Below are 27,529 nucleotides of genomic sequence, written 5' to 3' on the forward strand. Positions count from 1 at the left end.
AGCGTGTTTTTTGCTAATTCATACTCGCAGTTCCAAATACAGTGACACGCTAATGCCAGTTTAGACTTTTGAAAATGCTGAGAGTAAAGTAAGGACTTTCCCATGGCAAACGAAAACAAAACTGGAAAGTGAAATACTCAAGCATTTCCTACTTTGCAATTATAAGTCTGTGTTGTGCCAGTCCAATCTGATCTGTGCTAGCAGTAGACTTAAACAAGTTATAAAAGCACATTATACCTTTTTATAGTGCTCTACTACTTAAAATAGTATATGTGTGTGTTTGTGCATATGTGTCTGTGCATGTATCTGCTTGAATATTATGTAGTTTATTTTGTATAAGTATATACATCTGCATGTAATTCCATTTATAGATCACCTCAATGTTTCATGAAATATAACATTCATAGGAACACTGAAATTTATGGCAAAGAAGGATTTTGTTCCATTCGAGGCAAATACAGAGTTATTTAGGCTATTCCCATATCCACAGTTCTCATAAAGCAAAAAAAAATGCAGATGGTGAAAGTCTGAAATAAAAAATAGAAAATGGTGGAAATGCTTAAGAATTTGGGTACCATCTGTGGAGAGAGAAACAGATGCTGACCTCCTGAGTATTTCTACCATCTTCTGTTTTAATTTCACTTTTCAGGCTGTAGCCTTGTAAGTTATGGTGGCTCGTGTCCTCTAAGACTTTTTTCAGCATGTTTGACTATCCTGCTTTGACTACTGTTTCAGTCAGAGTGCTCTGGACCTCATCCACACTTTGACTGATGTTTCTCTCTTCAAATCCCCTTTTGCCATTCTACCACTTTTATCTGTCTTCCCTACTTTTTGACCTCTCAGCTATGAGAAATATAGTTGCAAACTAACATGCTATCTTGGCCCCTCATTATTTGATGTATTTCAATTAAATCTCCCCACAGTGTCCTTCATTCCAACAAAGACAACTCCTACCTAGCCATTTTCTCCTTCAAATGAAAATTCTTCGACTCTGGAAAAATATTCATGAATCTCCTTTTACATTCTCCAGTGCCATGACAAGCTTCTTGTAGTGGGGTGATCAGAGTTATCCAGCAATGGCCTTCCTAATGTTTTATACAACTTTTGCCCTTGTATTCAGCCACAAAGGCAAGTTTCTGTAGGCTCCTTTATCTATTTGCCCTGCTATCCTTTTAAATATACATTACAAGATCTCTTTTCCTCTAAACTGTTCGATATCCTACAGTTACTTCTTTGGTGAAGAGTGTTATTGTGTTTGCAACTGTAGTATTAGAATGAAAATAATTCATCATTAATACTGAGGATCAAAACATTTCCACATGCAAGGTTTTAAATACTGAAGGTCATTAATGTGGATTGAAGAATTAAACAATTTCCTGAAGAATGTGTAGGCTAGATAATTTATGTCCAAGAACTCAGTTATCTTCAAGCAAGAAGGTACATAGATTTTTAACTGAGAAATAAACTGTGTTGACTGTGGACGGCCTGATTGTCGACATTGACGATCTGGGTTCGTTTATGAGGAAGGTTACTTGGCTAAGATTATCTGTTGTCTGTGAAGCTATACCTTATCATAAATCCCTAACTTCCTAAGAGCTATGTATAGATTGGAAAATACAAATGCAATTCCTTTTCCTAACACTATAGTTTTTTTTCTTAAAAATTCTTCTCTTACTTAATTTTCTCTTACTGTATTTTTATCCATGTGCCTTGTCTGTGTAATAGAGTGAATGAAATACACTTGTTCACCCATTAACAAGTTATTTCTGCAGGGATTCAGCCACCACTGGACCAGTGTTATTTCTATGCAAGTAGCATAAATAGCATTGCTTTTTTTTATTAAATATAGAGAAGACTGCTTTTGGAAATTTAAGCATAATACAGTTTCTTTTCTAATTTGGAAAAAGTGATAAATTTTGCCTGTGATAATCACAATTGAGTTTTGTTCCACAATATTCAAATTTTCACTGTGCTAGTTTGTACGTGACTCCATTAGCAGCTTTATTTTGGGTAGGTCAATAGAATTTGATATTCATTGATTGAGTTTGTCTGGATCTTGATTTACAGCAACTTTTTTTTTAGATGTTTCCAGATTTCAGAGATATTTATAAATTATTACAGAGCCACTAAGACATTGACTTCAGCACCCTTTCCTTTAGCTGAAGGCTGTCATGGATGTTTATTGCAGAGGCTTCAACAGTGTATGCTAGCTAAGGCCTACTCAGCTCAACACTCATTTTCCAAATATGAGGAATTCGTCTTTTCACACAAATATTGTTCCACCCTTTGCATCCTACCAAGACAAATGTGGGTGAGTGAGGATTGCATGTAGTAAGCCACATCTTGCTCAATTCAGCCTATTAGCTTGCATCAGAGTCCAAAGATTTCAGCCCCTTTGGCAGCCATATAATCAGACAATTGCAGTTTGCTTCAATATACAACTTTTTTTCCATTCCTTCAAAAATGATTTAGTAGTAGCTATTTATTGCCAGAACAAAAATTCTTTTTGATGTGTGTTCCCCAGGCAAATTGTTCAGATTTTATTCATCGTTACTTTCCAGTGTTGCAGTGCAAGTGATAAACCTGCCTGATAAAGTGCTAGAAGTGAGCGTGATTGTCATGGCAAATAGCAGTGAAACAGTACTGCAGCGACTTCGAGTTATTTATAGACATATATTCAAATATTGCATTAGCATAGATGGTGTTGCCACTTAGTCACCTGAAATATTTGCAAGTGAATATTAAATAGCCTCTGGTGTGTGTATGTATATATGGTGGCTTGCCTCTACCTGCTTTGAAATGTCCGTGTGTCTAATGCATGATATTGACTTTCTTTATCATTCAGTGCAGTTCTGCAGCTTTAGCATTATTTTCTTTACAAAATAACATTTTATTACCAAAAAACATGACAACCAGAATGGAAGAATTGTCTGAAACATAATAAAGCTTGATTAATTCTGTATTTTTGACATACATTGATGATTCATACTTGTGCTGTTATTCAGAACTCGTATAAGGCTTTGTGGTTGAAAATACTAAAAATTTCTTTAAATTTAGGTTACAGTTACTCACGTTACCTATAACATACCATGGGTGCTTATAGCATCACCTTTTAGGACAATTATTTTATTTTCAAAATTAATTTTAAAATGGAAAAGGTGTAATTTTTTGCACCTTTTTGCTCCCTTGGTGTTTTCACCTGGAAAAAAAATGAAGCTCTGTTCCTTGCTTATTAGTATTTTGCAATTCACAGTACCCTGACCAGGGAGAAATGAGTTCTCACTAGGTTATTTTGCCAACAGCAAATCTGATGCACTGTTGATCTGATGATGTGTATTTCTTTCATCTGGAGAACTGTATTAACAGCAAGATTTGATGAGGCCCCAAACGGAGAAAATAAAATGTGTTGCCCGCAGGGTTTCAATTGCTTTTTAGTTACAGCCATGTAATCTGAAATATTGTGAAACATGAACCAGTTTAATGTTTTTACTCACTTTATAAGCAGAAGCAATTTTAAATGGTAAAATTATAACAATAACTTATTTATGGTTTGCATTTATTCAGGAACAATGATTTCACTGTTAAATGAAGGAGAAGATGCAGTATTGCAAGCATTCCGATTAATCTCCACTTTGGCAGATATAACTTGAATAGTTCAAACGGTCTGATAGAATGCAGCCATAAAGGTTAAGGATATATTGCATGAAATTTTGTAAGAGTCAAAAAATAAGAGATTTTTAGTCAACTACCAATTATGTAACACCTTTAAACAGAAAAATATTCCAGGGTGCTTAATATAGTTTAATCATGAATCAGTTTATGCACTTGCATTATTTCTTGCAATCCCCCGTCCAAAATATCTTTGGGCAATGGTGCTTTGAAGCTAATTATAGCATATTTAGAATAGTGAATTTTCAACTTTAATTGGAAGCATATTTTCAAACATAGGGTTCCACCTTATTTGTCCCTGAAGTATTCCAACTGCACCACATTCATCTACTCCTGTGAATATTCTTTTGCTTCTTTGTAAATAATTTCCAAAGCCTGGTAACAACATCGTCTAGTATTGATTCTGGAATTATTTTTGGCTGACACAGCAGTTAGTGTTGCAGCTTCACAGCTCCAGAGATCTAGGTTTAATCCTTACCTCGATTACTCTCCTTGTAACCATGTGGGTTTCCCATTGCCTGCCAGAGGTGTGCTAATTGGACTGTTATTTGGATACTCTAAATTGCTTCTTGTATAGGAGAGTGGCAGGAGAATCGGTAGGGGTGGGTGGGGGGGGGGGGGGGGGGGGGGGAGGGGAAGGGGGAGAAGAACACAGATGGAGCGGGAATATTGAAGATGAGTTGGTGGGAATGTGAAAGAAATAAAATAGAATTAGTGTAGCTCGATGCTTGATGGTCAATGCAGGCACGATGGACTAAAATGCCTGTTTCTGTGCTGTATAACTGTAGGACTCCAAGTATTATAAGCCTCCTGCATGTATAATCATTTCGATATTTTCATAATGGTTTCTATGATCTGGCAACACCACCATAAGGTAAATTTCCATTTCCAGTAGTTAGCTTCCTACCTAATATTAAAATTCCATTTTTTTTCCTCTGGCACTGGAGGATGAGTTGAATTTCCATTTATTGTTTTTTTTTTGCTTGTTTTATTCAAATCAATGAACTTCCCAATAACTTCTTAACTCTTCTCAAAATATGCCAGGAAACATTGTTGCCAATCTCTTCCCCATGCATTATATGTTGGAAGAGATGCAAAATTAAAAATAATTTTCAGACTCTTAAATTGCACAGAGTTAACATTGATTACAGTCTGAAAGTGCAGTAGTAAAAATGTTGTGTACATTTTTATCTTGTGATTAATTTGGGATCAAATCTTGGCTCTGCAGTGAAATATTTCAATTTGATTAAAAATTGTTTTGCTGAGACTAAAATTTGCTATCACATTGCTATAGTTTTACATAATTTTGTTTCAGCACGAAACTTAAAAGAAAATACTGATGAGTAAATGTAATGTTGTGAATGCTTGTGTTTGATAGGTCTGCCCATCATTTCCTTTTAATTAGAAAAGTTGCACCAGTTTAATTATAAATAGGGGTAGATGTTGAAATACATGGTATTGTATTTATTGCTAAGTCTACGTGGGTACTTCAGGGGCTTAGCACACCAGGTTGTGCTGCTCTTATTACACAGCAGTATTTCATTTATGTCCATGACAAATGAGCTCACGTACATTCTCTGAAAATGGCACCCTCTGTAAAGTGAACATAGCTACTTTTGAGAAAACACAAAATGCTGGAAACACTCAGCAGGTTAGGCAGCATTCATGGAGAGAGGAACAGAGCTAATTTTTCAGGTTGTTGACCTGCCAAAGGCAAATTCGCATGAATTGGAATCCCCTGACAAGTTCTTTGTTTTGGATTTTTCTGACACACCTCCTGACTCCATACTTTATATAAAATTAAGCTCCTTGCATGACCTTCATGGGAACAAATGTAATATCAATGTAGTCTTTCACAAGAGCCAGTCTGTGAAAGTCCAACATTGAACATTTAGACAGCACTGAATGCAAATGTATGAAAAAGAATGTAACAATGTCATGAAACCTGATGGATCGTGAAGTGTGAGATCTTTTCTGGTTTGTGCTTGAATATACAATGATGGATTTTAAATTTTTAAGCATGCATATATCTGTTATTCATGAGCCTACCCCACTGTGTTAAGTGATAACTTAGATATTATAAAGGTACTTCATTCTTTAGCTGGAAGTATGAAGTACATGAGGAAATAGGAGCAGATAGAGGCTACTCAACCCCTGAAGCCTGCTTCACCATTCAATGTAGTCATGGCTGATTTTCCCAGGCCTCGTGTCCTCTTCTGTGACAGTTCCCCATTGCTCTTAATTCCCTGACAATCTTGCCTCCATAACTCATGAGGGAAGAGAATTCCAAAGGTTCACCAGCTTCAGCAAGAAGTTGTTCCTATGCATCTCAGTTCTAATTGACTGCCCCTAACCTTATAATTATGCCCCCTCTTTCAAAATTTTCCAGTAGTGAAAACATATTGGTACCTTTTCTATCGTGCCCCCAAAGAATCTTTTGTGTTTCTGCAAGATCACATGTATATGTGACCATGAGTAAGCCCATGTATATGCCAACACCTGTCACTCACCTAGCATATTCCTAAGCATTTGCTAAGTGTATGCAGGTCTGCAACTGAATATGGGAGCAACTGAATGTTTTCATTCTTGCTGGCCAGAGCCATCCGATTCAGCCTCCATGTGGAGTCTACTAGTGAGCTCAATCATGCTGGGAATCCCCAGCATTTCACTGCCTACTAAAGCCAGACCTGGTAAAGGATCAGAAATTCTTTCATTCCAAATGGGATTACCAACCTGTAAATTTAAGAGGAGAAAGATAAGTAAATGCAGTTACTTATTTTGTAGTTAATTTACTTTAATTCAATTATGTAAATTATTTCTAGTCTAATATGATTTTAATTAATTTTATATTTTTATTTACAGCAATTTCAATACCTTTTAAATGTCTCTGAGTACTTGAATACAAGTTGCCTCGACATTTGTTGTTGAGAATTGAATTCATGCTGAGGGACATTTTTTTTAATGAAGTCTGTGCAGCATGAATTAGCTCTTGTATCTACATGTGTTCCTCTCATAATAAAGACTTACACATGAACAGAAAAAAATTGAAAACTGTTACAATGCCCAATGAAGGCAGTTGGTTTCAGTTCTGTGAAAGCCAAGCTACTTGTGTTATTTTGTTGGAATAGGATTACATGTCTGTATCATACCTGAAAGTTTCCCCATAAAGATAGAAATTGTTATAAGTTGGTGATGTTGATATTCTTTCTTAAACAAATGATGTGAACGCCACCTTATTGCACTCATTATTGAAAGGTCGCTCTCCATTGTAGTGTGCTTTGTTTATGCTTGTATAAGCAACACTATTATTGCCAGAAATAAAGTGTAACTGAGATTACACCACTTTGTTTTTATTCACAACAATATCCAAGATGCACTTGGGTTTCAAATGAGTTGGTGGGCAGAGTTTTCCTAAATTTTATGATTCTTGTTCCAATCACAGCATCTTGAATGAAGAAAAAGCCTATCATGTGACTTATTTGGTTGGTGTGATCATGTGGTTGATCGAGCAGTGAGTTTTGGCTTTGTGCCAATAAGAAGTTTCTCTTATAGTATTGAGTTTCAAAAGCTGCAAAAATTATTCAGTGGTGGAAGGATTTAATTAAAAATTGCAAAAGATTTTCATTTTCAAATCAAACCATTTTAATTTTTTTTCATTGTGTAGTCTTCTAGAACTCCATTTGCACTGTAGCTTTAAAATCTTTGGATTTCATCAAAAATACATCTTTAACCTGAATTGCAGAAGTAATTATCAAATGAAACTGTTTATAAAAACTATGCACCAATAGATAATGGATCCCATATTGCAGGGAAAGTATTGCTGCACCAAAAGAGGGATCCTTGGTCTGGGATTGAATGATGGTAGTAAAGCCTCAGCATAATCTGTGTCTTCCATGTGCACAAAGAAAATTGGCACTTAGAAATACGTTAGCACAGTTGATATCAAGTCAATGGTTTCACATGCCCAAGTTCTTGACATGAAAAGAGATTGAAAGTTGATGAAATTGACTATGAATGCCGTTCTTTGGTTGATTCATATCCCTTTTAATGTGGCACAACAGCTTGCATTTATGTAGCAACTTTACTGTAGAAAATGTCCCGAGGTACTTAACAAAAAATGCATGCCAGGTTGCAGAGGGAGATAGACTAGCAAATAATGGGAAAAGCTAAGTCAGTAAAAGGTATAATGCCAATGGGCTAAAGTTTGATAATTAAATAGAAAAGAAAAAATCTCCAAGTACTGAATTAAAGGACAACATGTCCTAGAAACACATTAGATCCTTTATCATTGAAGATAAAATATGTTTTCCTTTTCTAAGTGGAGACCTCATTTTAATTTAAACCACCCTGCAATCGGCTGGTGATCAAAACATCAAATGTGCAAAGCATGACCCTAGCATTTTACAGAATAATTATTGGTAGCATAAACATAAAACAAGGTCGTAACTGAAGTACTGCAAAATAACTTATTTAAAATCAAAATGTGCTGTGTTTCTCATACATATTGTTCTTCAGTTTGAGTACTTTAAAATTAAAATGTGTATATTTTTGTTTTTAAAAACATTTTAGCAATATTTATGTCTCCCTGAAAGTGGCAGCACAAGTAGATTGGGTGATAAAGAAGGCATACAGGATGCTAGCCTTTCTTAGCCAGGGCATAGAACGTATGGTATTACGGTACAGCTTAAAAAAACATTGAGGCCACATCTGGGATATTATGTGTAGTTTTGGCCGCCACTGTATACAAATGGACGTGATTGCTCTGGGGACGGTGCAGAGGAGATTCACTGGGATATTGCCTGAGATGTAGTTTCTCAGGTCTGAGGAGAGACTGGATAAACTGGCTTTAAGGGAATAAAAGGAAGAATTTTTTGATCTAGAGGATAAAAAGTGGAGTTGGAGTTTGGAATGCACTGCCAGGGAGAGTAGTGGAGGCAGAGACTCTCACAATATTTCAGAAATATCTGGACATCATCAAGGCATAGAAGGCTATGGACCAAGTAATGGAATTACTACAGATGGGTATTTGATGGTCAGAATGGATGGAGTTGCTGAAATATGCTGTATGACTCTAACAATTACAATTCACGTAAATAAAATTAGTTGTGGGATCAAGAAGTTTGCTGATCTGTTATTGTGGTTTGGTACAATATTAAAATCTCTATCTTGAGATTGGTAACAGGTTTTAGGATATTTGATATAAATGAATGTTTCTTTTTTGGTCAGTTCTCTCATTTCCCTTGATTGCAGAGGACAAAGCCACCAAATGGAGCCTGTAGTAAATTGCTGAATCATAAACAACATCAGTATTTTTGTGTTGAATAGTGCATCTTCTGAAATCCAGACATTGCTGTCATTTGTCGTAGCAAATGTGACAGCAAAATCCAAACCATTGAGCTGTTGCCAACCTACAGTCCATTTTTATAGTCAGCAAAAAAATAAACTGCTGGAGGGACCTAGCTGGTGCAGGGTTTCATCCTGAGGTGTTGACCATCCCTTTGCCTCCGTGAGTACCTCCAGCACTTTGTTTTTTGCTCAGGATTCCAGCGTCCGCAGTCTCTCTTGTGTCTCCATTTTTATCATCACCAGCACATTGTACCCCTAGATATTGGAACCCAGGATTCTAAAAGCACTTTTGACAGAAGGTGCCTGCCCAATACAGAAACTTATTTTATATCTACAGCATTTTCCATCTTTTCCACATTTGTAATCCCCTTTATTTTCATCTAATTTAATCAATGCAGGTTTTGTCCGTTGAGTTCAGAATAAGGTACGCAGCCATAAATGGTGTAATTTAATAACATTTCCGTTATTGTTGGCTGCAAAAGTATGTTTTCCCGATTATATCTTGCCCTTGAGAAACAATGGGTAAACAATCAATGTAATCCTTGTCACTCCGAATGTGTGAAATGTGGTGTCTGTCTATAAAGGGGTCAAATGATGAGTGGTCTGCAATCCCTCCTTTAATTTGAATTTACTTTATTACAGTTTTAGTGAAATATTTCATAATTTCCAACAGTATTGGCTATTTGAACCTCTAAAAGTGAGCATAGGCTCTTAAATAGTAGTTTCCTAAAGATTTATTTTCCTGTTATAGTTTGTCATTATGGTGATATATATCATTGGTTTAGTGTTCACTTGCAATTGATTTTCCACACTCTGGTATGTTGTAATTGGATTACTAACCATAATATTTAGTTGCCAGAAGGTTTCACTTATGGTAAGTGTTGAATAAATTTATATCTCTTCAACAAAAAAATAACAAATTTATATTAGTTCTTTGTTGCTTACTTGCCCATCTATCACTGAACACCTCTGCTATATATTATTTCTCCATCCTTTGTTTTTGGATTTCTTTTCGAATTCTTGGACGTTTTTCTGTGTTTCTGTTATTTCTCACATCCTACTCTGTGTTTTGTTGCACTCCTGGGGTTTTCTTGAGTAACGTGCTGGTTCTACAACCTGAGACCAATCTTGTTCAAACATACTGAATTTCTTCATGCTAATTCTTAGTATCCTAGGGTTGTAATTGGACCACAGTGTGATACTTGGTTTTCATGCAAAGTTTTGATTGCTTTAGTATTTCTAGGCCATTTGACATGTCTACCATGAGTAGCAGTAATTTTGCCTGGAAAATAATATTTTGCCAAATCTTTTACCGCTGTCAATATAATGAATTTGATGTGTATTAAGTTGTACTGACCATAAAGTATGCCAGATTCATCAGGGATCCCAGGGAGAAAACTTGCGTTGTTCCTTGCCAACTAGCATCCAGGTTAGACGTGTTCCTGACGCATGTAGGTTACTAAATAAGGGTAGATTCGGGTGTAAATCAGATGTATGTCAGAAATGGATATCTTCCTGACACCTATCATCACAGCTTAAAAACCTTGAATTGCTAGAACTATAATCCAGTCATCACCTTCAGAAATAAGTTTATTATTTGCAGTGACTATATTATAGGGTATGTGTTATATATTAACCTGGCAGTCTGAGTTGCAATGCCACTGAATGAACTTGAGTCTGAATATAGTTTGGAAAGAAATGCCACAGGAAGGTGAGGTTGAGGTAGAAGACTACTCATCTTACTGAAAGGTAGAGCAGGCTTGATAGAATTAATGGTCATTTGCTATTTCATATTCTCAAGTTGGGACAGGAGGGGAAAATTAAGGAGTAAAAATTTAAATTGTATCTGGTTATAAGGGCCTTGGAAATATAGCTGATTATTTCATTTTCATTACATCTACATCATTGAAATGACACACCAAATCACAATCTTTGTGCTGTGATTGCAAGGCATTGTTTGTGCATTGTCCAGTTTTGAAAGGGTTAAATTTAATTTAGCTAAGCATGGAAAGATAAAATCCATTACATTTTGTTTCTGCTATAAGCTCTACCCTTGGTTTTGATTTCCTTCCTTTCTTTGGTTACTGTCTCAGGCCAATCCAGATGTTCCTGACCTTGGCATCCTGGCTGACCTTGTTTCCATCACATAGACTCCTTTCTCCACGTCAGTAATATTACCAGCCTCTACCTTTGCCTAAACCAATTAATATTGAAAAGTTCACTCTCCAGACGTCATTCCTTCCAGTGTTGGCCTTCAATCCTCTTCCTCATTCCTGTTCATCAAACGTTCTTTTATCCATGTCCTATCCCACACTGGTTCCTCACACTCATCCTTGCCCTCACTGATCTCCATTCCAGCCCAGTTTGTCTTCAAACCTTCCCACAGCTTCACTGCTTCCTGCCTCGGTACCATTTTGTAGTCCTGTAAATCAATCCAATCCCCTCCCCACCGAAGCTGTATGTTTCTCTGATGCTGGCATTTTATGAAGCCCTTGTCTTTCCTTCATGTACTTTCAACTGCCCACACTCTGATTTCCCTCCCCAACCACTGCCTCTCCTCCTCTCAGAACTTTCTTATAGGAATCTAATTCGGCCCATTTAACTTATCTTGCCACACACCTATCATCCCTTGTGGAAAGGAAATCTTCCTTTTGTCACTCCTTAATAGCTTAGCTCTAACTTTTAGTGTTATGCTCCTTTATTTGTCATTAGTTTTATTTTGTACCTGTATGAAGGGGCTTGTTTTTTTTTGTTTAAGTTGTTGTAGTAAAGGTAGAAAATATAAATTATATCCAAATATCCCAACTGTATTATTGTGCTTAACTACTGGCTGTGTGTTTAGGTATTCCATCTTATGATTCTATCTACCTTTTACCATAATTATTTATATTATGATATCAAGTATATTCCATTTCTTTTATTCACTAATATATTCCTGAGATTCCATTCTGGTCATTTTGTCAGTGTTCATGTTTGCCTCTTCTTGCCTCTCCCTTGGCTAAGGAAGTAAATGAGCTGAAGTTTCCTGGAAATGTACACGAAAGCTGTGACCGTATACTGTTAATCTTGAGTACAAAAGGGTTCTAGAAGCCTGGTGTAAGGGCTTTATATCATTCCAACGTTATACCAGTTTCATTGATCTTGTGCACCACTTTCATCATTCACGAACATTATTTTTGCTGTAGCTGTTCATTGCTCATGAATTAAACTCTGACTCTCAATGTAAGCAGCAGTTTACTGAATGCTCTGGGTGCCCCTTTTCTTTGGATGACAGCTCTAAAAATGTGAGTTAATAACAAGATGCTGGAAGTAATATTTTTATTTTTATTTTCAAAAAGAGAGAGGCTAAGATGCCACAGACAAACGTAACTTAGAGCATTGAAGTTTATTACTGCCCTTTTATATTGTTACCAACATTCTATGTAGCCCCTTATTATTTTCTCCATTTCCAGGATCTGGGTTTTATGCCATTTGCAGGTTACAGGATATGCTAATTCGATTTGTAGAACATTTCATAGGTTTCTGTCAGCAAGTTTGTCAAAGAGATTTGTGTAATTACCAGTGTAAGTTTTTGGCAGTGGCAATCCAAGAAATTTCAAGCCAGTAATTCAATTAGTCTTCTGTCTTTGTTTCCTATTCATGATATTTTTCCTTGTGTTATTGTTCCTAAATTTGAAAAGGGTGTTGTTATTCAATGTCACTTTCATATGTTTGTTCTATAAATTGTTACAGTTTAAGGATCACAGCCTCCAGCCAACTTTGTATATTGTTGCTTTGCTCAAAGAAGTGATTTGCCTGTTACAATACGGAGATGATCTTCTGTCAGCAATATCTATGGGCATGGAAATAGCTGATGTGATGTTTCTGTCTAGGAGCAGTCTTGGCTTGGGACTGATTAGGTTGCTACAGTTATGGGTCAAACTTCCACATCTTTTGTATAAACAGCTTGGCGATTTCCAAAAGCAGAAAGGTTTCATTTTTAATAATTATAACCAATAACTTAACATAGTCCTGTTTTAATAATTGATTTTGATTGTTATATATTTTTTAAATTGGAGAATGTAAAGGGTGCCCATTATGTTCTCTGTCAATTCATACAATAAATATTGCACTATCAAACAGGTTCACCAGCTGTCCAGATTTATTTACAAACAAATTTATAGTCTTTAAAATAAGCAAGAAGCTACACAAGAATATCAGTAATTTATTCTACATTTCAATTGCATTGATTTGGTTTTCTAAAAGAAAGTATTTCTTTCTCTTCGGAAGTTTGGTTGCAGTGCATCACTGCTGCTTAAGAGAATCTCTCCAACTCCATTGGTGCAGCTAAAATAAACAACCCATGAATGCATCCCGAGTTAATTTGAAGATGGCATTTGCTACATTTTATTAAATGGATGCTTCCCATTCTACGTCTAATCCAGTTGTCTAATACTTAAGTTCTCATTCCTCTTAAATTCCATTGGACTGATTAATTCCTAAAACATCTTAAGCTGGTGCCTGAAGTTTTCTTGTTTTATGTAGAGCTTACTCTTGTTGATGTTACACTCTCAACTGTCAGCTGTTTCCCTGCAGTCACACTTGCAAGCGTGAGCACAAAAATGATCATCAACTTGCTTCAGTGTTTGGACTCTGGCCATGAGCTTCAGGCTCTTGCTACTAATTCTGTCTCCTCTCCAGCCACCATCTTGTTGAATTAGATGTTCAATCTGATATTCAAAGCATCGGCATCCTTTTTGATTCTGAACCAAGATTCCAATCCCACTCCTCTCCATCATAAAGACTGCCTGTTTCCACCTTTGTAACATTTCATTCTTGCACCCTTAGTCTGTATAACCTTTATGAACACCCCATCTCACCTCCAGTGTTGCAGTTCATATGTTCACCTGCCTGATTTTACTCCTTCCTCCCCTGTTAATTGTAGCTTATCTAAAATTCTGCCTATCCTTATCCTATTGACCTACCACTTGTGACCTTGCTTATGTATCAGTTAACTAATCCACCAATACCTTAAATATAATACTCCTATTAGTGTATTCAAATCCCTTCATAACCTAACATCTCTCCAGTTTTGTAACATTCTCTAGCCCTCCAATTCCCCCAAACTTAAAACAAAATCTTCTTTCTTGAATTCTGCCTATTTGTACATCTGTACACCCTTTATCTCAGTGCTGGTGGTGATGGCTTCAATTACTTGAATTTGGGCATTAGAATTTGCACCCAATATCCTTTCTCCATTCTATCTCCCTCTCAAAGCAATCTACAAATCGTAATGGTTGTTGTTTTCAGTGATGCCAATGAAGTGTTACACGAGCCACCAGTAACACTAGAGGACGTAACTAAGAGTGTAGATAATAATGCAGGAGATGCAATTTTATCTAGATTTTCCAAAGACCTTTGATAAAATCCCTCATTATCACCAAATGAATCATGAACCAGAGACAATGAATTACAAGGACAGAAATTAGAGTGTGGGTGTAAGGAGTAGCTATTTGCAGTAGAAGAAAGTGGATAATGGTTTTCCACAAGGATAGGTGGAGGACCACTGCAGTTCAGAATTTACATTAATGATTTAGACCCGAGAATCAAAGTCAAAATATTTAAATGTGCAGATGATATCAAATTTGGATTTGGGGTGTGTGGGTGTTTTAGTTAGCCAGTACTAAGGAGAATTGCAGTAATTTATAAGAGGACATTAATAAACATGCAGAATGGAAAAATAATTGGCAAATGAATTTCAGCATCACTAAATACAAGATGAAACGTCTTGGTCAGAAGAAAAGAGAGGTCATTTGTTACTTGGTAGCTGTGAGTTTAGGAGGAGTAGAGTAACAAAAGGATCTTGGAGTATAAATGCATCAGTTATTAAAAGCTGTATCACAGACTAGGAAGCCTTTTATTTAAAAAAAACAAGCACCGAGATTTGTTTCCAGTGAGACAGAATTGAGAAGTGGGGAACTTATTCTAAACCCGTTCCAGACCCAAGTTAGGCTACACTTAGACTATGTCTACAATTACGGGCCCCATACAATGAGAAGAATATAGAGGCAATGGAGAGGATGAGTACATCGAGGTAGTACAAAGGGTAAAGCGATAACAGAATGCAGAGTAGAGTGTTACAGTTGCAGAGAAAGTGCAGTGCAGATGGACAAATAAGGTACAAGGGCCAATAAACTGGATTTCTTGCCTCTTGAGAAAGTAAGGCTGAGCTCAACCCTAAAATTATTAAAGGGTTTGATAGATTGGATGCAGAGAGAATGTTCCATTTGTTGAAAAGAACATAAATAAAGGCATAAGATAGTCACCAACAAATCCAATAGAGAATTCAGAAGAAACTTTGCCCAAAGAATGGTGAGAATGTAGAATTCTATGTACAGATTCCCAAGTATAATGTTGGATGATGGCAGAATTTACTGTCATTGGAAAGTAACTTGCACAGATCAATGTTTTACTCCATGTTGTTAAGCTCTTAATAATGTTTTGGGTATACAACCCTAAAATTCTTGTGGTTTACTGCTGTACATTACTTCCAGTGAAGGTGTGCATATAACTTACAGATGTGTTAGGGTGAGTGGGTCTAGTTAATAATCAAATTCGTAGAAAATGCTCAATATTATAAACCTGCACTTCAAATTATCTTATTACCTCCTCAGAATATTATAATTACAAAGTAGTTAAGATGTATATGAAATTTAAATATAGCTTGGAGACCTTATTCAGAGTTCAGTTGTGATACAGAGTTGAAGCAATACAAAACCACCATTTAAAAATGGAACCATTTGTATCCACTTTGTCATCTGTGATAGCACAAAAAACTACCACATTTATGAAAAACCAAACAATATTAACGTATTTTATCCAAGCTTAAACTGCTTAACGTAGCATTCTGAATAAGATTGAGCAATCTTGATTCTTTTTAAAAGAATATTCTTAAAAATTCATTCATTTACTGCAGCAGCACTAACCATTCACAAAATATGGTCGTAAGTTTGAGATGGAATACCAATAAAATGGCCTGTAGATCTCTGAGCGGAAATGATTGCAGCTCAGCAGGAAACATTGACTTAGGATAGTTAAAGAAATTTCTGATCATCTTAGTTGCCTTTGAGGCCATAGAAAGATAATTTTAAGGAAAGAATTAAAGAAACCTAAAAAAGGAGCAATATCCAGGGTATTGTGGAACAAATTCACATTGTTCCATATTGGCTGAAAATGCATTATTAGCTGTAGTCATAAATGCAAAATGCATTTCTTCAAAGCTGTTCCGTCGAGTTAATTTATACTTTATTGGTGTTTTCTAACATTTACACATTATTTATCATCATTCTGCTGTAACTTAAGCATTGATTTAAAAAAAACTTACACGTCAAGTACAACAATGTTTCTTTTTTAATCATACTGAGGTTCACATCTCATGTTTTCTCCATTTGACTTTAAATAATTACACGTTGGCTGCTTATTTAATTAAACCACTAGCATCTACTATAATTTTTACATCTGTTGGATTTTAATTGCATCACAGAAAATTATATTTTTTAATCTGTGAAATTAGTCTCAGAGCTGATTTCACACATTAGGTCAGAGTGGATTAACATTGTTTATAAGTAAAAATGCAAATTCAATATATAATATCAATTGTCTGTATTCAAAACTTGTGAAATCAGTTCAAGTGAAAATCAAGGTTTGATCACTATTTGCTCCTACTTCTACATTCAATTTCAATAATGGCATTCCATGACACTAGTGGTAGCAGTGTGGCTTGTCTAAGTAGAACTTAACTTTAGCTCTGTAAGGGAACCTCTGCAAAAAGAAGAGAGGAGGGATTTGGGAGGTCATTAATAGTAATGTATGTAAAGCCATGGTGTTAAAAAGTGATCTTAGCAGAGCAGCAAGATTATTGCCCTATCTACCCCAACGTTATTTGCATGTCTTCTTCATCCTTCAGGAACGCACCAGCCTTTTGCCGTTGTTCTTCGGATATTTCTTTATTTTTGGCAAATCTGGACTTTATTGTCTCCAGAACTGAGGGTACTGTTAAGAGTCAACCACATTTGTGGGTCTGGAGTTCCATGTAGGCCAGACTGTTTAAGGATGGCGGATTTCCTACATTAAAGAACATTAGCAAACCAGATCAGTTTTTTAACAATCTAGTAATTCCACAATAACCATTACAGAGACCAGCATTAATTCTAGATTTATTTAATTATTTGAATTTAAATTTCACGGCTGCCGTGATGGGATTTGAACTTGAGTCTCTGGAACAATAATCCAGAATGCTAGCTGCAAATCCAGTAACCTAACTGCTGCGCTACAGTACTCATGTTTGCAAGAAACTCCTGTGGAAAGACTCTGAACCTTCTGCTCAGTGCACATATCAGTGAAACCAACAGGGTGAGGGCACACTCAATAGGCATCCTTCAGGACTCAGTTAACGGTGGCTGCATGCCAGGAGTGAGCTGTTATAAGTCAATTGTCACATCTGTCATGTGATTTGTCTGCTCCACATAAGGAGCTAACTTCTCTTGCAATCCTTCCCATCAGTTGGATCATCCAGTTGGTCGTCTGCCCATGATTCCTTGGTAGTTTGCAGGCACTATATGCACAGTTTGCTGTCCAGAAATGTGCCTGCTGCACTTCCTACTATGTTCAGTAGGTGGACCCCTCGGTGCATTCCATTTGGTGTTCATCAGCCCATGCTGATGTAGTCACTTCCTTTGTTTCATAGACTATAGACAGGAAAACCCTTGGTGATAGCTCCCAACTGTGCCCGTTTTTGGAATGGGGAAATGGCATTAACAGCCCCCTAAACCCAAGAAAAGGATGCAGCTGGGAGATATCACCAGCATTTTTCCATGTCGGTCATCTGAGTAGAAATTAGATCCAACTTATTGGCAATTATTTTGGGCAAATTAGTATATTAATCAAATTCATTCCCTCCCACATCCCTGGTCCCAAACTGAACCAGTGACCCTGGGAAAAGCTAGGGTCTAAATCAGCTAGAGGCTTGCTTCCATTCAGCCATTCAGTTTGACTTTCATTAGAAGATCACATTTCAGAGCATATTCATGTTTGTTTATAATTTGTCTCAGTATTGAGCATTTGGCCACAATCTGCAAGAAAGTGAATTAGAAAAAAATATTAAATATATGGAAATCGAACATGATTTCTGATTGCAAATTGGCCACAATCACAGTTAAATTTGGTGCATGTTAATTGGGAGTGGCTTTTGTTTGTGAAGAAGCACCGAGAACAGATACAAACGCTAAAAGTTGGAAGAGCTTTGCCAAGTGAATTTAAATACAAGTAAATATAAGGAAAGGATAAGTTTAGGTGCTTAATGAGTGGTGGTAACTCAAAAAAGGGGTAATTAGCAGTTTTGAAACAGCGGGAACTCAAAATAAATGATTTTTCTCCATATCTTCACTAAGGAAAATAGGAAAAACAGGTCCTCCAAAACAGGTAACTTGCAAAATTATAAACAAATTTAATATTTCAGGACAACGACAAACCCTGTTGGACTTATCAGAGATATTCTCTTTGTCCTATCTGTCCCTCCCCAACCCTTTCTGCTAGTTAAAACCAACTTGTCTTCCCATTTTGCCAATTCTGACAAGGATCTTCAGCTGAGACATTGTCTGTTTCTCTTTCCACTGAGTGTTTCCAGTATTTTCTGTTTTTTATGACACAATTATGAGTTGGGTGTTCTTTCCAGGTTAAAAGGGCCCTAAGCTAAAATCCTGAGACAGATAATATTTCCCGAAGAATGAAAAACAAACTAAAAGAAATAGGAGGGGCTCTTAATTATTGACTGAATTACTGGGGGCTTGCAGAATAGAAATGGCTATTGAAGCCCTATATTTGGTATGATCTGCAAACAGGCTCATTGGGCTGATTCCATTTCCATGTATAACAGTTTAATTAGGTAATGCTTGTAAAAAGCAGCAAATAATATGAATTCAGGGTCAGAAAATCCTGAGTAACAGTTTAGTAAAAATAGCATCACAGGTGGACTGCAGGAAATCTTGCAGTGTATTATCTATGCCTTGATATCCAAAAGGTACTTTGAAATTCCACATGAAAAGCCATTTGTCATAATTAAAATTGTGAAAATTCAACAACAATGACTTTACACAACAATTATATAATGCCTTGTTGAGACTACATCTGGAGTATGGTATGCAGCTTTGATCTCGTTTGGGGCAACACAGTGGTGCAGCTATTAGAGTTGTTGCCTCACCACTTCAATGCCCGAGTTCAATCCTGAACTCCAGTGCCATCCGTGTGCGACTTGCACGTTCTCACTCTGACTGCATGGGTTTCCTCTGGATGCTAAGATTTCCTCCCATGTTGCAAAAACTTGCAAGTTGGTAGGTTAATTGGTCACTGTAAATTGCCCCTAGTGTATAGGTAAGTGGTAAAATCTCTGGAGTTGATGAGAATGTGGGGAGAACAAAATGAGCGCGTAGGATTAGCACTAGTGCTTGATGGTCAGTGTAGTCTCAGTGGAACAAAGGGCCTGTTGCTATGCTGTATTCTTTAGAGTCCTTCATATTAGGAGAGATTGGGGCAACCAGGCCTCTATTCATTAGCTTTTGAAAAATGAAGAAATCTTATTAAATCCTTTTGGAATGTATGTTTCAATAGGCTGGTTGGAACAAGGATGTTTTCCCTGGTTGAGTGATGGCCTCGGTATGGGATAGAGCATTCAGTGGGTGCTGAACTTGAAGAATTCTCCACCACAAAAGTTGTGGAACCAAGTTGTTGAATACATTTAAGAACATGCTTTCTAGGCACAAACCATCAAGTGGCAGGGGGAGAGAGCAGAATTTTATATTAAAATAGAGGGTCACTTATGATTGTATTGCATATTGGAAAAGTCTTGAAAGTCTGAATGACGTTCTTCTGTTTTTCAATGTTTCTGTCTTGGAATGAATAAGAAATTGACTGAAGAAAAGAATGTAGTTGTTAGAGAAAATATGTCAGAGGAAGAAGTACTTTGTTAGTGTCCCAGAGATTGGTGTTGGGATCACTACTGGTGGAGTTAGACAAGATTAGCAAGTGGACAGATGTGATATTAGCTGCAAATTAATGTGGCAAAGTTAAAGGTACTGTACGGGAAGGGAAAATGGAAGACACACACTTTGTAACCAGTCTTGAAATAGCTCTGGATTACTTTGAAACAAACTAAGGAATATTTTAAGACTTGGTATTGAGGCTATCCAACCAATGCAGGATAGTAATCAATGAAACCAATAGCCCACTAACCTACAACTCAATAGTATGAACATTGAATTTTCCAGGTTCAGGTAACCCATGCTTTCTACCTCCTACCAGTCCACCTAAGTTCTCTCTCCCTTTGATTTTTTTTTCTTCCCTCCCCCCACCCATCATTACCTAGATTCATCACCCTTCCCCACATGGTTCCATCTGCCCATCACCAACACACCCATCCATCTTGGTTTCTTCTCTCTTGGCCAACTGTTCCTATCCCCTCCCCCATCTGGCTCCGTCTGCCCATCATTTCTCCCTTATCTGGTTCCACTTATCATTTTCCAGCTTCTCTCTCTACCTTCCCCCACCTGGCTCCATCTGTCAATCATCCCCTACCTTACCTGGTTCAAAGTATCACCCACCAGCCCCTGTCTCACCCCTCCTCACCTCCAGCAGTTTGCACTTGCTCCAGATTCCAGCATCTGCCGTCCCTTGTGTCTGTAGACCACTCGTCTCTATACCCATTATTTAATAAATATTATATCCAATTTGATTATTTGAGATGTAAAGGAGAACTTCAATCTTTGGAGGCCATGTATAGAAGATGCATGTGTCTGACCTTGTATATCTGTATAATGGAAGGTTGAATAAATTTTAGGTTTTCAGCTCCAAGAAGGTTATGTAATAGTACAGTAGATATCTAAGGGCTTAGCCTACCTGCCCATACTACTGTTTTTGTGGTATAATATTACTGTCATCAACATCTTGAAGGAATGAATGGAAGTATAAAAAGAAAGGCACAAAGAATTGGATTTTCCTTTTAACATGGATATCTTTTGTTAGTTATCCTCTGCAGCACCTTGTGCTTAAATTGCAGATGTGAAAGAACATGTTCTTTAATTGAATAAATCCAACTCAAAAAGTGCAGCTAGATTATTGTCAAGTCACTGTGAAGTCCAATCTAAATAAAGCCAGAAGCATCACACCTTTTTCCATGGTTTCATGGTCCTGTGGGTAATTAATTGAACATCTTTCTGAAATTAACTTGCATATGAGGTAATGTTCTCTGGCCCTCATGAAATCTCTACTCATTCCTTCTGCATTGTGACTTTCCAGCTTTCACAACACCTCAGAAATTTTTTCTGCAAAACATATCAAATATTTGACCCTATTCAATCCTTTTCATTTTCCTCCTTTTGCCCCATGAGGGTCCTGGTATTGTTATTCCTATATTTACTAAACCACCTTCCATAACACATGTGAAGCGTTATATAAATCAATGCCCATCTTGTAAAAAGTAAGATACTGTTACACAAGAGACTGGAATATATCAATACCAGTTTCAAATACTCAGATTTTATTCTCCATACTGTACCAATGGATATTGGTATAATGGATATTGGTATGGAAATTCTATATAAAGTTCCCAAAAAATATATTTCGCATCTGTCTTCACAGAAGAAAGGGATAATAGTGACATTGACATTAAGGAGAAATAATGTGAAGTATTGGAAAGGATAAAAAAGAGATAGAGAAGATATAGGAAGGGGTTAAGTATATTTAAAGGAAATCTCACAGCTCAGACCCATAGAAGAACCGAGGGATGAAGTAGCAAAGGTTTTGACTATAATTTTTTTTAATGTTGTGGTTTCAGACATAGTTCCAGAGACTGGAAGGCTGCTGATGTGGTGCTATGGTTTAAGAAGGGAGAAAAGGATAGACCAAGTAATTATAAGCCAGTCAATCTGACATTGGTAGCGGGCAAATTGTTGAAAAGAATCTAAGGGAGGGTATAAATCAGAATTTAGACAGGCACAGGTTATCGAGGGCAGTCAGCATGGATTTGTTAGGGGAAATTCATATCTGACTAACTTAATTGAATTTTTTGAGGACATAACAAGGAGCATCAATGAGGATAGAGCTTTTGAAGTAATATGCATGGATTTGACTACAGCATTTGTTATACGAGTAAGAAGTAGCATTATGGTATATGAGTAAGAAAGCAAAAGCCCATGGTATCCAAGGGAAAGTGGCAAGATGTGGAAAGCCAGTGTTTATGATCAACATGATTTTTTTGTGATTGAAGGACAGTGAGGTTTTGTAGGATTCAGTACTAGGCTCCTTGCTTCTCATAATTGATTTGGACTTGTAAGAGCCACAATTAAGAACTTGAACAATAATACCAAAATTGGCACTGTGATTGTGTGTGTGTGTGTGTGTGTGTGAGAGAGGGAGAGAGAGAATTCTAGATTATAAGAAGATATCAATGGACCAGTTAAATGGAAAATGGAATTCAATCGAGAGAAGTGAGAGAGAATGCAATGGGAAGGGCAAAAAAGCAAGGGAATGCATGATAAATAACACAGGAAATTTGGTGTGCATCTTCACAAAGCCCTGAAGATAGCAGGACAGCTGGATAAAGTGATTATGGGCTATTTGCCTTAATTGGCTGAGGCATAAGAAGTCGAGAGCAGGGAGCTCATGCTAGAACAGTATAAAACATAAAGCACCAATTAAAAGTACTGCGCGCATTTCTGATCACCACACTACACAAAGGGTCTGAATATCTAAGAAAAGCTGCAGATCCTGAGTTGCAAAATTAGGAACTTAACAAGAATATTGCCAGGACTCCACAGATCACAGATACGAGTCGAGAATGTCCAGGTTGAGTTGTATTCTTTGGGTGGGGGAAGAGATACATCAGTAACCAGGGGTCTTTGGTTTACATTAAATGTAAAAAGGTTGGAGGAGAGTTGAAAAAATTGAGTGGTGACTGTCTTGATTTCACTGTCTAAAAGAGTCATGGAGGGCGAAACCCTCACCACATTTAAAAAGTACTGGATGAACACCTGAAGACCCATAATCTGCAACTATGTGGACCAAGGGCTAGGAAGCGAGATTCACCAAAATTCCATTTTGTTGACATGGGCATGATGGGCTGAATGGCCACCTCCTGTGCCATAAATTTCTATGATTCTGTACTTTCTAGATGGAAAAGGGCACCATACATTAGAACCTGCATGTTCCCTCCAATGTGTACACTATTTTGACTTGGAAATGCACTACTGTTCTTTAAATGGCTCAGAACTGGGGTTATAGGATAACTTTCACCGAATGGGCTGCAGTTGTTCAGGAAGCAGGTTATTATTCCTTTCTCAAAGGTAATTAGGAATTAAATCCTTCATTTCCAGTGATATTTGCATCCCAATTATAAATAAAATAATCTTTCCTGAAACTTGATACCCAGAATTGCCTGGTTTGTTCTGTATGTCATCTAGGACTCTTTATTGTTAGAAAATAACTTTTATCCCCTTGTAATCTTTGTCTTCAATGTCTTATATAAAGGCCGCCAATTGGATTGTTTGACTTTCTACACTATCCGTAACATTTGACAATCTAAGTGCATTGATACAGTTTCTTTGGACTCCACTGTCCCTAATTTTTCACAATTTAGAAAATAGTGTATTCTATTATTTTAGGTTCAAGGAGGTTGACTTTTAAATTGGCATTTTTTGATATCCATTTGCCACAACTTTGCTAATTGTTTTATTTGTTAAGATCACTTTGCTATTTTCATGCTTCCATTACATAGCTTGCTATGCCACCAATCCTTGTGTCATCAGCAAACTAAGGTATGCACAGTACTTTCTGGTCCATAAACAACAAACATTTGGTTGTTTATAAATGCTGTGTGGGGTTGCCCCAAAGCAACCATGCTAGGAATTTACCAGAATTTATAATTAAGAAGTGAACACTTCAAAACTGATCACTTCTGTTGACTTGAGTATATTCCCATTATCTTTATTCTGTCTCTTCTGGTGTCCGTGAGATTTCTAGTCAAAATTTTGATTTCATGGCACTTTTACTTTGGCTAACAGTCTCTTATGAGGGACTCTTTCAAATGCCTTCTGGAATTCAATATAAAACAACAGATACTCATTCCCCTGTCTACATTTGCCACTTCTTCAAAAAAAAATCAATCGTGTGTTAATCATGACCTTCTATTTACAATTTGATGCAGCCTCTCTCACAACTGAACATTTTAAAGTGTTCAGTCCTTAATTATTGACTCTGGTAATTTCCCAGCCTTGGATGTTAGGCTATCCTAATCACAGTCTCCACTACCTATTTATTCCTCTTTTTCATCTTAATTGAAATGGCCCTATCTTAATCACCAAACGAAACCTCCCTTGACCATTTTCCTTTACCTACTGACCTTCTCATCTGGCATATTTTGTTCCCAGTCCTGATTGTCTTGTAGCCATGTCTCTGTAATGCCTAATGTGTCATTATGCACCAAATTAATTTGTGCTTGCAGTTTTGAAGGGCCGGAATATTATACCATGTAAAATGCCAATATCTATTAGTGTTTGTGAATATCTATGTATGTTTGTGGTGAGTCAAGACCATATGCTGTTAATGTTGTATATGTAAATAACAACTTCCAGTTATATAATACCTTTAACATAATCAAAATACCATTGCAATGTTGTCTGCAAAACTGATGCTGAGCCATATATGATATGAGGGCAGATAACCAAGTAGCAGACTTTAATGAAAGTCTTAGTGGAGGAAAGATATTTAGAAAAGTAGAGAGATGTTGGCATAAAATTCCAGATTCCAAGTTCAGGTGTGAATATTGGGATTAGCCTGGCACAGTGCAGCACTGAAAGGTAGTGTCTTGGATAAGGAGACATTGGGAAGGCCATGACAAGCTAAGCTCACAATAGGAGATGGATTCAAGTTGACCTGGGTAAGACTTTTTGAATTTGGTGACAAAAGCAGCAAAACTGGAGGAAAGTACATGACTCAACTGTTTCCAAAATTTTCCAAGAATTGACTTCTTCCACAGATATCTTTTCAATTTTTCTTCATATTCTCCATTGTGTCTACCCTTACAATTTTAGCATAGGAATAGTGATGGGAAGTAAGGGGAAAAGTACAAATGTGCATCATGATCAGGTGTTCAGCAATATTTGAATAGCAGACGCAGGAGCTTGTGAATTAGAAGTATTTGGGTTGTTGGGCAGATTGATATTCTTCTTTCTACAGGGAATTACATAATTGGGCCCTGTTGGTTATTTTAAAGTTATTGTTTTCCTATGTTGTCAGTTTTAGTAGGCAGTTTCCAGGATGAAAATGGACCTAACAATTTATTAGGAAGAAGTTGAAAGGAAATGCAGGCAGAAGTGTTGTTTTTCATACCTTGCTCATTGATCTCGTATGACATTGCAAAAGGGGAAGAGGTACCAAGTACACTCATTAAGTGGTTGTATTCAAAGCAGTTTAAAAGAATCGTAGACCCTCTCAAAAGGTTTGGAAAATCATCTCTTTAATTCTTAATTTTTATAATCATTTCAATATTTTAATTGCTTTTGAATGTTTGTGAATATCAAAGATCAAAAGCCAGGCCTCACCAGCTGTGAAAGCTGTCTCGATGCAGCTGGCCACTTATGCTAGGGGAAGCAATGCATTGTGCCTATGCGTTGGCAGCCAGCCTCCCAGCAAAAGACTGTGCTTGGGACCACGCAGAAATAAACTGTGTCGTCCAGGACACGGGCAAGAGTGATGTCAGAGCAGTGGAACGTACACTCCTATACTTGTGGCTGACCTGTCTATAGAAGCTTGTGATATTACAGAAACTCTGTAGAGTTCGATTTATGATGTTTAAAGTCCAGGTTCTAAGGTAGATAGTGCCTATCAAAAATCAGGTCTTTCTAATTTCTTAATTAAATGCTCTCAACATTTTGCAAAATTGAATGAAATTTCTTTGAATTCTAGACTATTTTTTGTGGGTCTGAAAATGCAGATCATAACTGATTACTGTGGCAGCCCTATGATCCTTGACAGTCAATATTACCTGAAATAAATTTGACATTTTGACAACCATTGTATGTGTAAAAGTATAGAATTCATCAACTTAAAACTGATAAAATGGATACTGTCACGTCACACGTTAATATGCATTGTTAACTTTTCTATCATATTTTGCTTATTATGCTTTCTGAGTATCAAGAAGCTATGAATTAAAGTGATAACATGTGATGACATTGTAAATTATATGATAGAATATATTATTGGACTACAACCAGTACATAACATATGGTTTAAGTAACACTCTTTGTTGTAGTTTCCAACAATCAATTGATTAATATAATAGCATTTAATTAATTGTGAAAACTCTATTTTTGGTTGTTTTATCGAGTTGTTTAAAGGCCTTGAATATCAAAAAATTGTGCAAAGCATTGAATTTCCCTTAAATTTGCTGCCTGCTTCTCCTCTATACATTTCTTTCCTAATTCTCATCCTTTTTGACACTAAGTATCACTCTCACCTTTGCTATTTTTAAAATCGTTTTCTACGTCTTTATTCATACCACTGAGTGACATTTCGTTGTTTTCAAAGTCTGTTGTAGTTTTAAGTCGCTGAAACATTTGATTTTCACCAAAGATTGTATATGACTTTTACAAATGGGAAAGTGCTGTTAACCGAAATGAAATGCTTAAGTACTTCCCAATCTTTAAACAATAATTGTTACCTGAATAATTTAAGAATGCTTCCTCAGTTTTAAACAAAAGATGCTATCTGACCACCCTTTCTCTTAAATAGAAACTACCTGAGCTATAAAACTACCTGTTTATAAGTAAACCTTTTATTCAGTAACAAAAAAGTACTAAATTCTGATTAAATTTTTCTCAAGTGCCATACTATCTGCCGCTCTTCTGACACAATGTTCCTTTATCAAAATAGCATGCTGGGAATTGCTTTTGTCTTGTTCATGCACAAATAATTACTGACTGTTCAATAATAGCAATGCTAGTTGGTTTTGAATGCTGGAACTGGGAAGCTTGTATTAAAAACTGAAGCCTTTTTGCACTGTTCTTTACAGCATCCATTGTGTCAAATGAATTAAGGAAGAAGCCAAGCCATAAATGGAAAAAAAAATTAAGAATGAATTTTCTATACAGTCCTTGTATTATAGTCTATTAATAGACATTGTGTCTCATTTCATAAAACATACTGATGTATTATTTTAAAAAAGAATGTTGGGGATGGTTTGTGTATTATAATTTCAATATGCAGCAATATTTGCGCATCTGATTTATTTCTTTGCATCTGTTTTGCATATCCTTCTGCAATCTTTTCCTTCCATTAGCATTTTAGTGGAGCAGCCTCAAGTTTTGTTAACTTGCCTACTTGTTTTAAAAATTCAGTTATTACCAAATAAAAGAAAATAATTGACATAATAATTTGTAGTTACTGATTGGAAATGTAACAACTGGAAAACTGGATGCCGTTTATA

General features: G+C 36.5%; 1 protein-coding gene across 2 annotated transcripts in view; it reads left to right on the forward strand.

The window, feature by feature from the left end:
* The window catches only part of rbm19 (RNA binding motif protein 19), a 216,903-nt gene that overhangs the window by 126,119 nt on the left and 63,255 nt on the right, over positions 1-27,529 (forward strand). The window lies entirely within an intron of this gene.

The sequence above is a fragment of the Pristis pectinata genome, chromosome 17 (genome assembly GCF_009764475.1).
Source record: "Pristis pectinata isolate sPriPec2 chromosome 17, sPriPec2.1.pri, whole genome shotgun sequence".
NCBI classification, from domain to species: Eukaryota; Metazoa; Chordata; class Chondrichthyes; order Rhinopristiformes; family Pristidae; genus Pristis; species Pristis pectinata.